Source organism: Perca fluviatilis, chromosome 7 (assembly GCF_010015445.1).
Source record: "Perca fluviatilis chromosome 7, GENO_Pfluv_1.0, whole genome shotgun sequence".
NCBI classification, from domain to species: domain Eukaryota; kingdom Metazoa; phylum Chordata; class Actinopteri; order Perciformes; family Percidae; genus Perca; species Perca fluviatilis.
Genome location: NC_053118.1, coordinates 244,225 through 259,028, shown reverse-complemented (window position 1 = coordinate 259,028; position 14,804 = coordinate 244,225). Strand labels below are relative to the sequence as shown.

General features: G+C 40.6%; 1 protein-coding gene across 1 annotated transcript in view; it reads right to left on the bottom strand.

Annotated features, from left to right (window-relative positions):
* The window catches only part of LOC120562125 (E3 ubiquitin-protein ligase RNF19A-like), a 43,416-nt gene extending 36,417 nt beyond the window's left edge, over positions 1-6,999 (bottom strand). The window contains exon 1 of the mRNA XM_039805640.1: positions 6,782-6,999. The gene's annotated coding sequence lies outside the window, so the exon portion shown is untranslated. The remainder of the gene's footprint in view (positions 1-6,781) is intronic.
* Positions 7,000-14,804: the final 7,805 nt, after the last annotated feature.

The following is a 14,804-nucleotide window of genomic DNA, read 5'->3' as shown; positions in this document are numbered from 1 at the left end:
GAGGGTTAACTACAGTTTTCCAACCGCGGTCAGAAAGAACAGGGGAGGACACGGTGTTTTCACCGTCTCCGCCGCCGGAGTCAGTACTCGCTCCGAAGCTAATCTTCACTTTCTCACTCGCTCTACCACACACTCCCCACGCATACACACAGCGCCTCTGCTATTCTCTTAAAGAGATGTGCTAGAACGACGCAGACACACTAGCGCACAAGTATAAATCCTCACAACGGCATAGAGCCTAGTTCCAATCAGCCTTAAGGTGCCTTGCTTCCAATTAAGCGGAGTCTATGTCATGAAAGCAAAAGCTAACATATTGCACACAGCTTGTTAGTGAATATGTGCTCGTCAGTCACACCAGGAGTAGGCAGGACAGGTAACGAGGCCACGAATTTGCGCGGTTTTCTAACTTAAGTCCAAATGGTTTTCGTGTAACGTCAGCTAGTTAGCATTAGCATCTGTGTAATTCACTAGATAATAACGTTAGCTAAGTAAGCACCAACATAGATAATTGTTACTGGTACAGAATCAGTCGCATTGACCCAAAGTTACATTTTGAGATTAGCAACTTTTACCGTCACATACTGATGGTCTATTTTTTTTTAGTTTTTATTCAAAATGGGTAAAATCTTATTTTATTGTAACGCCACATACAGCACATTGATTCACTCAACCCCCGTGTCCCTCTATCTGCTTGTAAGACTCTCTCCAACATGTGGAACCATTTGATATTTTTTAACTGCTCTTTAATGTTTTATGTAAAGAACTTTGAATCGCCTTGTTGCTGAAACATGCTATATAAATAAAGCTGCCTTGCCTAAGCCTCTGGCTTTACCGTATATCTACAGCAACAACTTTCACGGGTTCACCTGGAACTCCCACACCGCAAGTAAGTCTCTCTCTCTCTCTCTGCCGTTGTTTTTCACATAGAGCCTAACTTTAGATAGCTGACTTTAGCGCTTGTTACAGCTTACCTCTGACCAGCATGAAGTCGGTTAACTTTAACGAGCTTGGTTCTATGTGAAAAACTAAAAACAGCAGAGGGAAACGGACTTAACATACTTGCTGTCTAGGAGTTCCAGGTGAATTTACTGAATACATTACCGGATGCTAGCGGTGTGGTGACGCCAGGCTTTGAGCAGTGGGACGTGGGTCGACGGTTTCTCCAGATGACATATAGAGACATAGAGAAATGATCTGTGATTGGCCAAAGGCTCCCGTCATGGGCTAGATTTTCTAAAGCCTATGAAAAAAGAGCCAAGAGGTGGTGCAGAAGTCTAGTTTTTTGGAAATTCTGCCGGTTTTAACTCTTTCCGGCCGGATTTCGGTTACTCCGCTTACTTTGTGTTGGTGTTCTAAACTCTGGTGAATTTGTGAGGACTATGGTTAACTGCTCCTCAGATCTCTGCAGGGTAAATCCAGACAGCTAGCTAGACTATCTGTCCAAGCTGAGTTTTCTGTTGCACGAGTAAAACAACGTACACGTTCCACCAAAATAAGTTCCTTCCTGAGGCCATTTTGCCGCCCATAACAAATGTAATTGGTTTAAAGAAATGCCAATAACCCAGAGCACATTTCTCTCCCATCCCGGAATTCTGTGTGGACTAGCCAGACCCTGCTCCGCAGCGCTGTGGAAGAAGGTCTGGCAAAGCCAGACTACTAAAAAAACCTGCCTAGCCCAGCTTAAAGCGCAATGACAACGGTGCCTGATCATCCAGGATGCATAGGTGGCGGTGTGCATAATAATTTATTGATAGCACCCTGATGTGGCCAGGTCACCACTTGGCCTTGCAGCTGTGTTTACCATAGAGCAAGAGAGGGAGATGATCCGTGTCCTGACAAACACAGAGAACGCAGGCCACGTCGTCATGCTGGGCGAATTACATTTCTTTGGAAGAACACACAGGTCTGGACAACATGCTGCTAAGCCCAGGGAGGCCTCTGAAACACAAACACTGATGTCTCTGAAGGGCTGCCCCCAACACTCATAAAACACAATAAATGGGCTCTTGACAGAATCAGTCCATGGTGAGGAGCCTCCATTAGAAATCTTTAGTGCTGAGCAATAATCAAGTCAATTTTATTTACATAAAATCACACACACACAAAAAATAAATAAATAAGAGCGAATTCGGATAAGGGAAAAACAAGTCACAGCGCAAGGAAAAAGTGGAAGAAACCTCAGGATCCCTCTCCCTGGAGAGACAGACATGCAACAGCTGTCATGTGTACAGAACAGACCAACATAAGAGAATGACAACCAAGATGACAAAATTATAATTACTATAATATTTTTTTGGTTAAGTATATACTAGGGATAAGACTTTTACTGGGTTAAGGATAAACCACTGGGCACCCAGATAGCTCAGTTGGTAGAGCGGGCGCCCATATATAGAGGTTCACTCCTCGATGCAACAGGCCCAGGTTTGACTCCGACCTGCGGCCCTTTGCTGCATGTCATTCCCCCCTCTCTCTCCCCTTTCATGTCTTCAACTGTCCTGTCAATTAAAGGCCTAAAATGCCCCCAAAAAAAAAAGATAAACCACTGAAAAATTCCTGGCAGTTGATATTACCGTTTCAAATTTAGATTATTATTAAATCTGATTACTGCGCTTTGAAAATATCACGGTACTTTCCAGAATCAAGCAAAAGTGGAAACAGGCGCAGTATACAATGTTTGTTTTGCGTCAATGAAAACATGGTGGAAGGCTGTGACAGCACTCCACATATTTTTCAGCCTTCTAGAAAGAAAAAAAATATAAAAGGATGCAGTAAACTCAATATCGACGCGTCCGGAAGATGCACCCTTTTTTTCTCTCGATAATGCTACATTGTGAACATCATCCTGTCCTCTGTCCTACTCCCTCTGCTGATGTGTTTCACAATGCCGGCAGGTACCGCTGGTAGAGAGAGAAGGGGAAGTTTTTGCAGCCAATACCCTTTTTCCACCAAAAGTCATATGCAGGACTCTTTTCCCATTGCCAGTAGATGAGTATGCCTGTCTATTTTTTTTTTCTGTTGTCACGTTCAACGTCACGAGTGCCGGAAAACAGGTGGTTAACTTTTCCTGCTACAGCTTTCCCATACAGTGCACAAAATTAAACTCTGCTGTACATTCACTTGATATCTTCGCTAATAAACTTAAACTCTCCTCCGCACAGACCGATCGCTCTGCATTTTCCTCAAAAGAGATATGCTACTCTTAGAACATAGGGTTAGTAAACCGTAGATGTTCCAGCGCTGCTTGAGTGGAGACGGTCGGAATTTGTGGCCGAGAACGAGCCCAACGCACATCGCAGCATCGCAAAAAGAGCGTCCGAGTCATTTGTCCCTGTAGTGAATGCAGATTGTAACCTTTCCCATTGCAGACAAAAGCCAGATTTTAGTGGGTGCATGTGGTGTCTTGGCCAGTGGGAAAGTTGTATAAGTTTTGAAGAATTTGCCAAATTTTAAGATATTGGGCAAACTACGCTAAACAGACTACATACAGACCGCTTTTCTTTGAGGGTTGTGTCTAGATGGTAACCCTAGATTTGCGAAATCTCATGAGACTCGCTGCCCAACGACCTATGCTAACCTTAGCCATTCGAGGACAATGCCTAACCTCAACCATCTAACATAGGGCTGGGCGGTATGGCCTAAAATTTATATCACAGAATAATTTGAAGCACAGATGGTAACTGTATATATCGCGATATATTTGTTTTTTGTTCACGTTTATGCTTGCTGAACAGGTGTATTGATAAAGTATTGGCTTTTGACTCAGGTTTTATTGCACTTACAGCAGCGAGCGTAGTTGGAGGAGCTCAGCCCCGACACAGAGAGAAGAGGAGATAATGCAGCGTGAAAATAAATGACACCAAAACTCACTGATGTCTCTCACACACACACACACACCACCCTATATGCAAACGGAAAGATAATGATGTACATGTTTATTTGCATATAGAGTGGGGAAGTGAGATCTGATCACAAGTGCTGAGGACGCATTTGGAGACACATTCTACGTTGCTGCGGTCCAGCCGAAAACATTACATTTGGCCAATAGGGGTGGTACGGTTCATGAAAAAACACCCGAACCGCTCGGTTCGCTAGTCTCGGTCCGGAGCATGTGTGTACCGCACGGTTCGTCAGTACACTGTTAATGTGCACTAACCTCTTACTGCCGTAGTGTCCACTTTCGACACCTATGTTAAAACAGTTACTGGGAATGACGAGCGGGATGGGCGTGGACAAACGCAACCCATGGCAGCTGATTGGACGTCGTTTCGCACATGGGTCTGGCTGGTCCCAAATTTCAAAACAGACTGTCATGGCGGTTCGTTCAGAATACGATCTCATATTGTACTAAAATAGTTCACCGAAACGTGTTTCTGAAAACATTTTAAGCCGAAATAAGCCATGCAGTTGCTGAATCTGTCTTCATTTCAGATCGACAAAGGTCAGTTTAAAAGATTTTCGTCAGATTTTGAGAGACACCGGCGACCGCCGCTCCTCAAGTGGAGGGGGCCGCTGCAGGTCACGGCCACGTCACCTGCAGAAATGTCAAGTGGGAGAGAGGCTGCCCAGAGCTGGAGGATGCGCCAGCGTCGTTTATAGTCTGGTGTGTGGGAACATTTTGGATTTCACGTTACCTATGATGAAATATAACAATATAGAACTGCCACTGTGTGCACGTTTTGTGCAACATGCATTCAATATGCTAATTTTAGCTATATGCTGAAGTATATTCTGGAGTGTTAAAGAAAAAATAAGAACCGTACTGAGCAGAAAACCGTGACCCTAAAACCGTGATACGAACCGAACCGTGGGTTTTGTGAACCGTACCACCCCTATTGGCCAATAAACTCAAAACAGAGCATGTTTCACAGTCAACAATTTACATTATAGCTAGGGCTGGGTATCGTTAAAAAATGTTCAATACCGATACCAATACCGTGACTTTGATACCGGTTCCTGAACTATACTTTTTTCGATACCAATTTTATAAAACAAAAAGAAATTACAACATTATGGCACAAATCTTTCCATTTATTTTTCAGCTGCTACTCATCTAGCCTCATCTCTGTGCTTAACGTAGTTTTTCCTTCGTGCCACTACGATGTGTAACGTTAGACAGCCAATCACAAGCATTATTTGATCTTGGTAGAAGCATGCTGCATGCTTATTGGCTCACTGACGCTGATGAGATTTACTCCTTAGGTATTGAATGACGAGGCATTTTTCGATACTCGATACTTTAGAGGCAATTCGGTCGTTATACAAGACCAATAACTGTGTGTTACTGTAACAGTACTTGTTGCTACAGTTTTAATAAATTGTTCCCATTATTTATGTTTTTCAAAATGGAAATATCGTTGTCATAACAGTGTCAGCTATATAGCCCAACACTAAAAATGTATCTAGACACAAGTGTATTGAAAAGGCCTCAGATCCTAAAAATAGCTCAACTTTACATCCTTGACTAAAGGACTGTGAGAGAAATGCTGCATGACGGCCTTTGGTGCTATTCAGACTCAGGTCTCCACATAGCTCAGCAGTGTCTGGACTGAGCTCTGGTTCCCACAATAGAGAGAACCCAGAGGATGAGCGCTTGTGGCTGCAAAATTCTCCAGAAATCTTTTCACCACCGGCAGCAAATGACAATGACAGGGCAAAACTGTCTGTTTAGTCTTTCTTAAACCAAGGATGATAAGTCAAGCAGAACATCTACACGTGACAGCTGGGAAGTAAGACAACATTTCCACTCCGCTGTAAAGTGTGTATACACATTCACTTACATTGACACAGATCCCCTGCATACTGAATAAGAGGCGCTCTAACTTTTCTTCCAGATTTGGGCATGTGCTGATTAATGGCACAAGAACTGCAGCTTAATTTGCAAGACCCAAGCATACAAATATCCAAGACATGCTATTTATAAGATATAACATGATGCTGATCAGGTAGTTTGGTAGCTTTCTGGTCACCTCGCCTTTAGCGTTTTTATCTCATGCACGTAAATGTCCTGTCATTCGTATGTCTTCAATACTGCTAAGATAAAAATTCACAAAAAAAAAAATCAAATTTAAAAATTTTTTAAAAAAACCACAAAACCACAAAAAAAAAAAAAAAAAAAAAAACTAACACACACAAAAAAGGACACCACCTGAGACATTTCTCAATTCTACCACTATCACAGATCCCTGTTTTAAATTCTAGTTTACTGTGTGACAGACACAACGTTAAAAAAAAAAAATAAACTCATACAAACAACTTTTTCTCTGGCTGCTTTCAGTTTTTTACTTGTCATGGCAGTCATTAGCAAATCAGCCCTGCTGCCCAAGTTGAACACTGCTGCAGTACTTGGCGTTGGGTAAAAACAATTAAATGCCTTATATTGACTACAAACTTAAGTCTAGCAATCATATACTGGCAAGCAACCGTTGATTTATCGATAGATTTAAAAAAGTAATGACAATACCAACAGTTGGCGTTGCGTTTTGTATCGTTCCTTGTCTTCGACTTTTCAATTACATTAGATTGATAGCTAGGTTAGCTCGATAGTTCATTGTGCTTTTTGTCAGTTTACGTCACCTCACAAATTATCACCATTTGATATACGTGTCCAGACAGAAAATAGGGCATATGACGTTAGCAAAATATAGCTGTGAGCCACTAGAAATGTTCCATAGGTCTCAGCTTGCCTTAATGACGATAACCAGAAAGCCAGCCAGCTAAATACCAATAACAGCGAGCGTTAGCAGCTGGCTAGCAAGGTTAGCTAGAAATGATGAGAACATACCGTCTGTTGCTAGTGACAATTGTTCCGCAGACAGTAACAAAGACGAAAGGAAACGTTCTGCCTTCCCAAAACGATTTCAAGTTAATTTTTCAGTGGTCCCGGTGCCGTGAATTAGCTACTTCCCCACTGCTTCTATCACTTATTTTCCTCTGTCTTCGGTCCCACCTATCCGTTCTGTTTCGAACGACAACAGCGCCTACAGAGCACCCTCTGTTGTTCACTGTTCTCGTTCTAGCTCAGAAATTCAAATCGCATCGCGAGATTTTGACCAAAGTTTCATGGACCTGTTCTCAATACAACAACGGGCCTAATCAGAGACATATTAGATAGATAGGTAATATTTAGTCTAAGAAAAAAAAAATCTTTGTCCTGATGTCTCTTCCGTTATGTTCAGCACAACACTTTGGCTTCTCTAACATTTTTACCAAACAGCTGATATGTAATCTGTAAAACATATTCATTATTACGTTGTTGTTGTTATTAATATTATTATTATTATTATTATTATTATTATTATACAATTTAATATAACCACCAAAACTGAAGATTTTTTCTACTCTTCTCAAACATTTACACCAACCAGCTGCAAGCAGTCTTTCCTATATCTTTGCTATATTTGTTTTTCTGTTGGGTATACATAAAACAATAAAGAAAATATACGAGTACAGCTCAAAGGCATATAAGGCATCTTCAAGCTTGGGGGCTTCAAACACTTCTCTGCGTCTATAGCAACTGGTAAAAACAGCCATACAACCTATCAACTATCAGGTTAAATAAACAGCCCCGCAGTCCATCCATCCATCTTCGTCCGCTTATCCGGTGTCGGGTCGCGGGGGGAGCAGCTCCAGCAGGGGACCCCAAACTTCCCTTTCCCGAGCAACATTAACCAGCTCCGACTTGGGGATCCCGAGGCGTTCCCAGGCCAGGTTGGAGATATAATCCCTCCACCTAGTCCTGGGTCTTCCCCGAGGCCTCCTCCCAGCTGGACGTGCCTGGAACACCTCCCTAGGGAGGCGCCCAGGGGGCATCCTTACCAGATGCCCGAACCACCTCAACTGGCTCCTTTCGACGCAAAGGAGCAGCGGCTCTACTCCGAGCACCTCACGGATGACTGAGCTTCTCACCCTATCTCTAAGGGAGACGCCAGCCCCGCAGTAATGCCGTTAATACATTGTATTAGCCTGAGTGATCAAAGTGAGTTGGACAGCCAAACATTAAGAATTGTTTTATGCATTACAACAAATAGGGTGTACACTCGAGTGCAATATACACATTAAAGTCAAACACTAAGCTCCCTCATGTCTCATTAATGACTGGCAGACAGGGCAGCCCCAGACAGACAAATCTAATCCAAGCTACAGAGGATTACACAATAGCTCTGTGTTAATAATTATGTAAAGGGTCACAAAAGGAAGTGACAAATAAGCTGGTGGAATTCTACAGCTCTGAGACCTTACATATAAAAAAAAACACACTGACTACTTGTAGAAAGGATTCCGTACAGCCTAATTAGGGAGGAAAGCCGACCAAAACAACTAACAGCCTCAACCAGACTGTGGAAATCATGTGATGGCAGGAATCTAGGGTAAGATGAGGGTTCTTTCTCAAATAGGTGCAGGTCAGTTTGTACACACAACATACACATGCATCCTGTATTTAGCAAAGTGTGTATATGTACACAACTCCAAATCCTACACAGGACCTTACAATCAGGCTATACAAAAGCTCTATCCAGATGAGCATTATACCTTAAAATGAAAAAGACTTTTTTGAAAACAGATAGTGAATACAGCACTGCTGGTGTTTTATATAAACTGTGGAGATGAAAGATATTTACTCAAAATCCTCCCTTTTGTGAACCATGACCATATCAACCATAATCAACCAACACTATGAGGATCAAAGCTGGATAATCCTATGAAATCCCTGTGGAAAGTTGTTTTGGGTCAGCCATGTACTGTATCAGGTTTTGAAAGATGCTCACAGTCTGGTCCAGCTTTGACAAGGGCTGATCGGAGCCTGGGTGTGTTTGTGCTGGAGTGTCAAGGGAGACATTGGAAGAGTCTGCTACAGCCCCTATAAAGTTGGACACTGTGGTAATATATTAAATGCATTGCTGGTCCAATAATTCAGTGAAGTCAGTAAAGTAGGAGATGTAATAAAAGCACACATTCCAACTTAAAAGGAAATTATGTTTAAAAGCTCAGTTGGTATAACACTGATTCCAACAAGAGCCTTCTCTCCTGTGTCTCCACAACCAACTTGCTGTTTTTCCACGATCTGTATAAAGAATAACATGTGGAAGGTCCCTTTTATAAATGTGCGGCAGAAGAAAACAGATGAATTCACTTTTACTTTCGTATTCTCAGGTTACAAGACAGGACACTGCATGAGTTCTGCTATCAACTTTTCATAAAATGTCAGCTAAAAACATCACAGATCTTCTTATATATCCAAAAGGGGGCAGGCACCTGATTGGGTCGACAGCATGTCATGTTGCCCACAAATATGACAAGTAAAGGCAGTTACATAGTTCCTGCAAGGCCTGCTCCCTCATCCTAGACACAGTCACGCTTTGTCAGTTCCAGTACATTGTACAAGGTCCCCTCTGCTCTGGTTAGAAGGGGGGAAGATGTCATGAGATGACATTTTCACCACCACTATTAACATATGACGGTGTACTATTTTAAGTGCAGGAAAGTAAACAGAATTGGAGCAGTAGGAAAAAACTGTAGAGGCTGTGAGAGATAGAATAAACAGAGAGCACGTGCCAGCTGAGGGGTGCAGTGCCATTCCTGATAGCAAACAACTGTGTTTTACAGAGTAAAATGCCGTTCTCCAATTCTTTGGTTGGAATTCTTGGAAGTGTTTACAAAAATCAATTATCCATTACTGGGAGAAATTGGGGGCAGTTTTCAATGTAAATTAATCCAGAGCTGGCCCGACCCATAAGTGACCTAAGTGGCTGCTTAGGGCCCCGTGGCTACCAGAGGGCCCCCAAGAGCGCTTGAAATGTCCCACAATAGAGCTCATAACAGAGCCGGTCTATTTAAAGATAGCGTTGCTGCTAATAGGTCTCACATTAGTCTTTACATGCATATTTGTACATTATGAGTGCTTAAACTATTTACAATACACAAGTTGGTTTAGTGCCAAGTGCAGTGGCAACATGTTACAATGTGGAGAGTCCCCAAACCAAATCTTGCTTAGGGCCCCCAAAAGCCTAGGGCCAGCCCTGAAATGATCAACTCAGTCTATATTGTTAGAAATCAGGCTGAAGTGGCTGAGCGATTCATGCAAAGCTGTCCTACTTTCTGTGAATAGTGAGTATCACCGAAGTAGACCTGCTAAACACTGAATGATAGCGACACCTGGTGGAAGACTACAGTGCTGTCCTGCATGCTCTGGTCTATCTTAAATTCAGGTGAAAGTCCACACTGAACGATGCGTTGAAACCGAAACTAGTTCGTATGATACTAAAGTTGTTGTTGGGTTGCACCATAGTTACACTGGCGTAAAGTCCACACTAACTATCATTTTGTCGCAAAAAAATGACGTTTTTTTTCTTTCCGTGGCCAAGCAGTGACTATTCTTGTTGCAGTGTTTTATTAATATTATAGTATTATTACCGTGGTATTTACCTTGCCAATTGTCTTTGAACACAGCTCCAAAATAGCGAAGAAGCTAACGGCTAAAAATAGCTAACGTTGGTAACATTAATCACCAAACAGGCACAGAACATGGATGTATGCCACAGAAAGGTACATAAACCAGGACGCTGTGAAACGGAAGCCAACTTCAGCTTTACGTTTCCCTTAAATTTTCCCTTAACTGCCGAATCGGAAGCACAGACTTATTATATTAATAATATACAGTCTATGATCGGAAGCCAACTTCAGCGTCGTGACAAAGCGTTACGATTAGCTAGGTGATAACTACAGCTACGTTAGTGCAAAAATAAGTGATGTCGAGTGGTGAAACGTCAACTACAACATGAGGAATTTCCAAAGTTGGAAACTTTCCATGGGAATTAACTGGATATTTTTTTAATATTGCTTTTTATAATACTGTTAGTCTATAACACTTAATTTAAACGTAGTTGTGGAAAAAAACATCTTGCAGCATAAAACAACCCGATTTAAAAAGTGTGTGTGTGTGTGTGTGTGTGTGGGGGGGGGAATACATAAACCATTGCTATTATTAACCTATGACTAACCATAGTAAATCAAAATTGTTTCCAAAATTCCCCAGCTAAACTTTCTGGAAATTTACCGGAAATGTTCTGCCCCTTTGCAACCCTAAACAGGTTTACGTGCAGTAGTGTCCCAAATGATGAGGGTCTTATTTGAGCAGGTTAAGGTTAGCAGGTTCATAATTAAAGACATTGTATGGGGAATTTGGGACACTAAACTGCACGTATACCTGACAAACATAATGATAGCCTAAACTGGGAAACTATTATGATTAACGTTAGTAGCTGTTAATTAAGGTTATCTAACCCAAGTCTGCTGCTGGAATCTATCCCGGATGCAAAATTACGAATCCCACTATGGCCACGCCAAGACCCGCCCTAAGAAGCAGCTTGATTGGTTGGGGTTAGGCATTTCACCTCGAGTGGTTAAGGTTAGGATAGCCGATTGGTCAGGGGATAGGACCTGTACAAATCAGGTCACCTTGACTTGCTTAAGCATGGACGGTCCAGGTACCGTTCGTTCATTTGTTTTTGCTGTCACATATGAAATCGAAAAAACGAGAAAACAACTCCTTTTTCCGTTTTCCCGTTTTTTTAGAAAAACGAAAAAACGAAATTATGACTTGATTTTTGGTTTTCCCGTTCTTGCACGGAAATCAGAAAAACCACTTGATATTCCGATTTTCCTCTGTGGGTGGTGCTAAATCTGATTGGCAGGATATGCATTCATTGTTTTTCAAATTAAGAGTTTACCCACACTTTATTTGTTAGCCTGTAAAATTAATAGTCTATATGTAAAATTAATAGTCTATATGCATGCTTTTTGTCACCCAATTATTTGGCTTAACTGACTGAAAACATCTATTGAAATAGCCTAAATGTAAACATGTTCACGCATTGACAGACAAAAGGCACAATCTATTTTTGTAGGATAGATAGATAGATAGATAGATAGATAGATAGATAGATAGATAGATAGATAGATAGATAGATAGATAGATAGATCGATAGATACTTTATTGATCCCCAAGGGGAAATTCAAGGTTCCAGTAGCTTAAAGACATCACACACAACATACACATACATCACTAACAGTTTAATAAAAAACAACTCCACATGAATAGCATGGACAATGAAATAAAAAATACTAAATAAATAAAAAAAATCCACATGAATGTACTAAGGGATGTATAAGCATGAGACGCTTGCAGTGATAGGGCAGGGACTGACCCTGTGATTCAGTATGAGAGTGTGTGTCATGGTGGTAGTGCAAATAGGTCCAATAGTGCAAGGATAAAGTCTAGAGACCAGCATTAAATATGGACAATATAAGAGATCAAAAGTCAATATTAGAGGTTTGAAGTATTAGGGTTACAGCCATTGTTCATGTATTAAGTTATGTTAGACCTCAGTCCAGGCTGGGAGGGAGGGAGGGATTGTGCATATATGGGCTAATATAGCCAGTAAACAGTAAACAGTGGGCCAGTGGACAGTCAGTACATAACTGTTATTGTAGGAGGTAGTGGAAGTGGTGGAGAGGGAGGAGAGGCAGACAGACTATGCAGAGAAGTCTCTCTCTCCTCTTCTCTTTAGTGAAGCATTGTAGAGTTGTATGGCCCTGGGGACAAATTACTTTAATGCGTTAGCATACAGCTACATAATAGTTATAATAGAGTATGCTAACGTTAGATTGTAGTGGAACGAAGCAGCACTTTCTAAGGTCAAAAATCGCAGATAAAGGGTTCTGAACCAAACACTACCCAATCGGACATGTTTCAGCAGGAATGTGACCCGGAACACTACCAGCTAAGATGACATGTGTACTGCTGTTAGCATGTAGCTACTATAGTGGTATACAGCAGTGGTCGTTGGAAGAGCTGTCATTCCGTCTTCGAAAGGACACTTAGGTACGTTTACACTTCATCGCATTAATAATATACAGTCTATGGTTATTAGTCTTGATTGTTTGTATGACTATTGTATAAGAAAGATTTAATAAAAAATAAAGTTGTGATGTTTGCGGTGCTGTTGGTCGTCAAGTGTTTCAACACATGCGTGGTCCAAATCACACAGGGACTGAGCCTTGTTCCACGCAAGCCCAACACAGTCCAACTTTTTCCTGAATGCAGATACTTTATCATGTTCCAAAAAGACATGGCACTCCTTTCCATAGATCATTTTATTATTTTTTATATTTTTTAAATATTCCCCTGCTTTTTTTACGCCTACTACACTAACCTTTTCTCAGAGTCTCTCTCTTTTTCCAAAGTGACAGATAAAATCTCTTACTTTTGACCTAAACAGGTGTTACTTTATGTGAATGTATACATTTTTAAATGGTTTCTTTAACAAATGTCCTTGGTAACTTTGGCCCAAAGTAATCTGTGATAAACAGTATTATGTTTCATCTGATTATTTATTATCGTCAAATTAATCCAGCAATTATGTTTTTTAGTTCTCGATCGAATTTAACCCTCATGCCCTCCTTAAAAAAACTTACTCTCGAAACCTTCGAGGCAAAAATGTCCACGCACACAAAAACTGCTATTAAATCATCATATATCAATATTTTTTCTGCTTTTTTTTCATAAATCACTTAAACAACTTCTAACCTAATCAAAACTACCAAACATTCAATCATTTTCAGGATTTTAACCCTTTAAATGCCAGTTTATGTATTTGAAGTATTTCATTTTTTATTACAAAAAAACACAAAAAATGATTTTTTTTCCAGATAATGAATAATATCTAGATGGGGCTTTGGTGGGGATTAGAGGCTTGGATATGTCAAAGATAAGCAACAAAATTAATTTGATTGCATTAGTATTTTTTATGTAATTCCAGATACTCCCTCTGGACACCTTCGAGGCAAAAATGGCCCCATTGACTTCCATTATAACCACATGTTTTGATCTCACTGCCTTTACAGTATAAAACCATGCATTCTGTAATGTCAGCATTTCATTTGGAAGAAAACTAGTCATATTTGACATTACAGGTTCACGCAAACTCACACACACACACACACACACACACACACACACACACACACACACACACACACACACACACACACACACACACACACACACACACAAACACACACACACACACACACAGAGCTCCATAATATAACTATAATTTCATGCATCGGCCTACAAGGCCAAAATGGTTGAATCTGGTGAAATACTGTAAAAATGTCAAATATGACTAGTTTTCTTCCAAATGAAATGCTGACATTACAGAATGCATGGTTTTATACTGTAAAGGCAGGGAGATCAAAACATGTGGTTATAATGGAAGTCAATGGGGCCATTTTTGCCTCGAAGGTGTCCAGAGGGAGTATCTGGAATTACATAAAAAATACTAATGCAATCAAATCAGTTTTGTTGCTTATCTTTGACATATCCAAGCCTCTAGTCCCCACCAAAGCCCCATCTACATATTATTCATTATATGGGAAAAAAATCATTTTTTGTGTTTTTTTTTATAAATAATTACATACTTCAAATACATAAACTGGCATTTAAAGGGTTAAAATCCTGAAAATGATTGAATGTTTGGTGGTTTTGATTAGGTAAGAAGTTGTTTAAGTGATTCATGAAAAAAAAGCAGAAAACAATATTGATATATGATGATTTAATAACAGTTTTTGTGTGCGTGGACATTTTTGCCTCGAAGGTGTCCAGAGGGTACAAAATGAATCATTTAAGTATAAAAGACATGTAAGAGTAAAAAACACTGGATTTAAAAAATTTGGCTGAAAAGAAGGTTTCCTACAAAATGTCATGCCATAAGAAGTAACACAGCAAAAATGATCACAAAATGAAA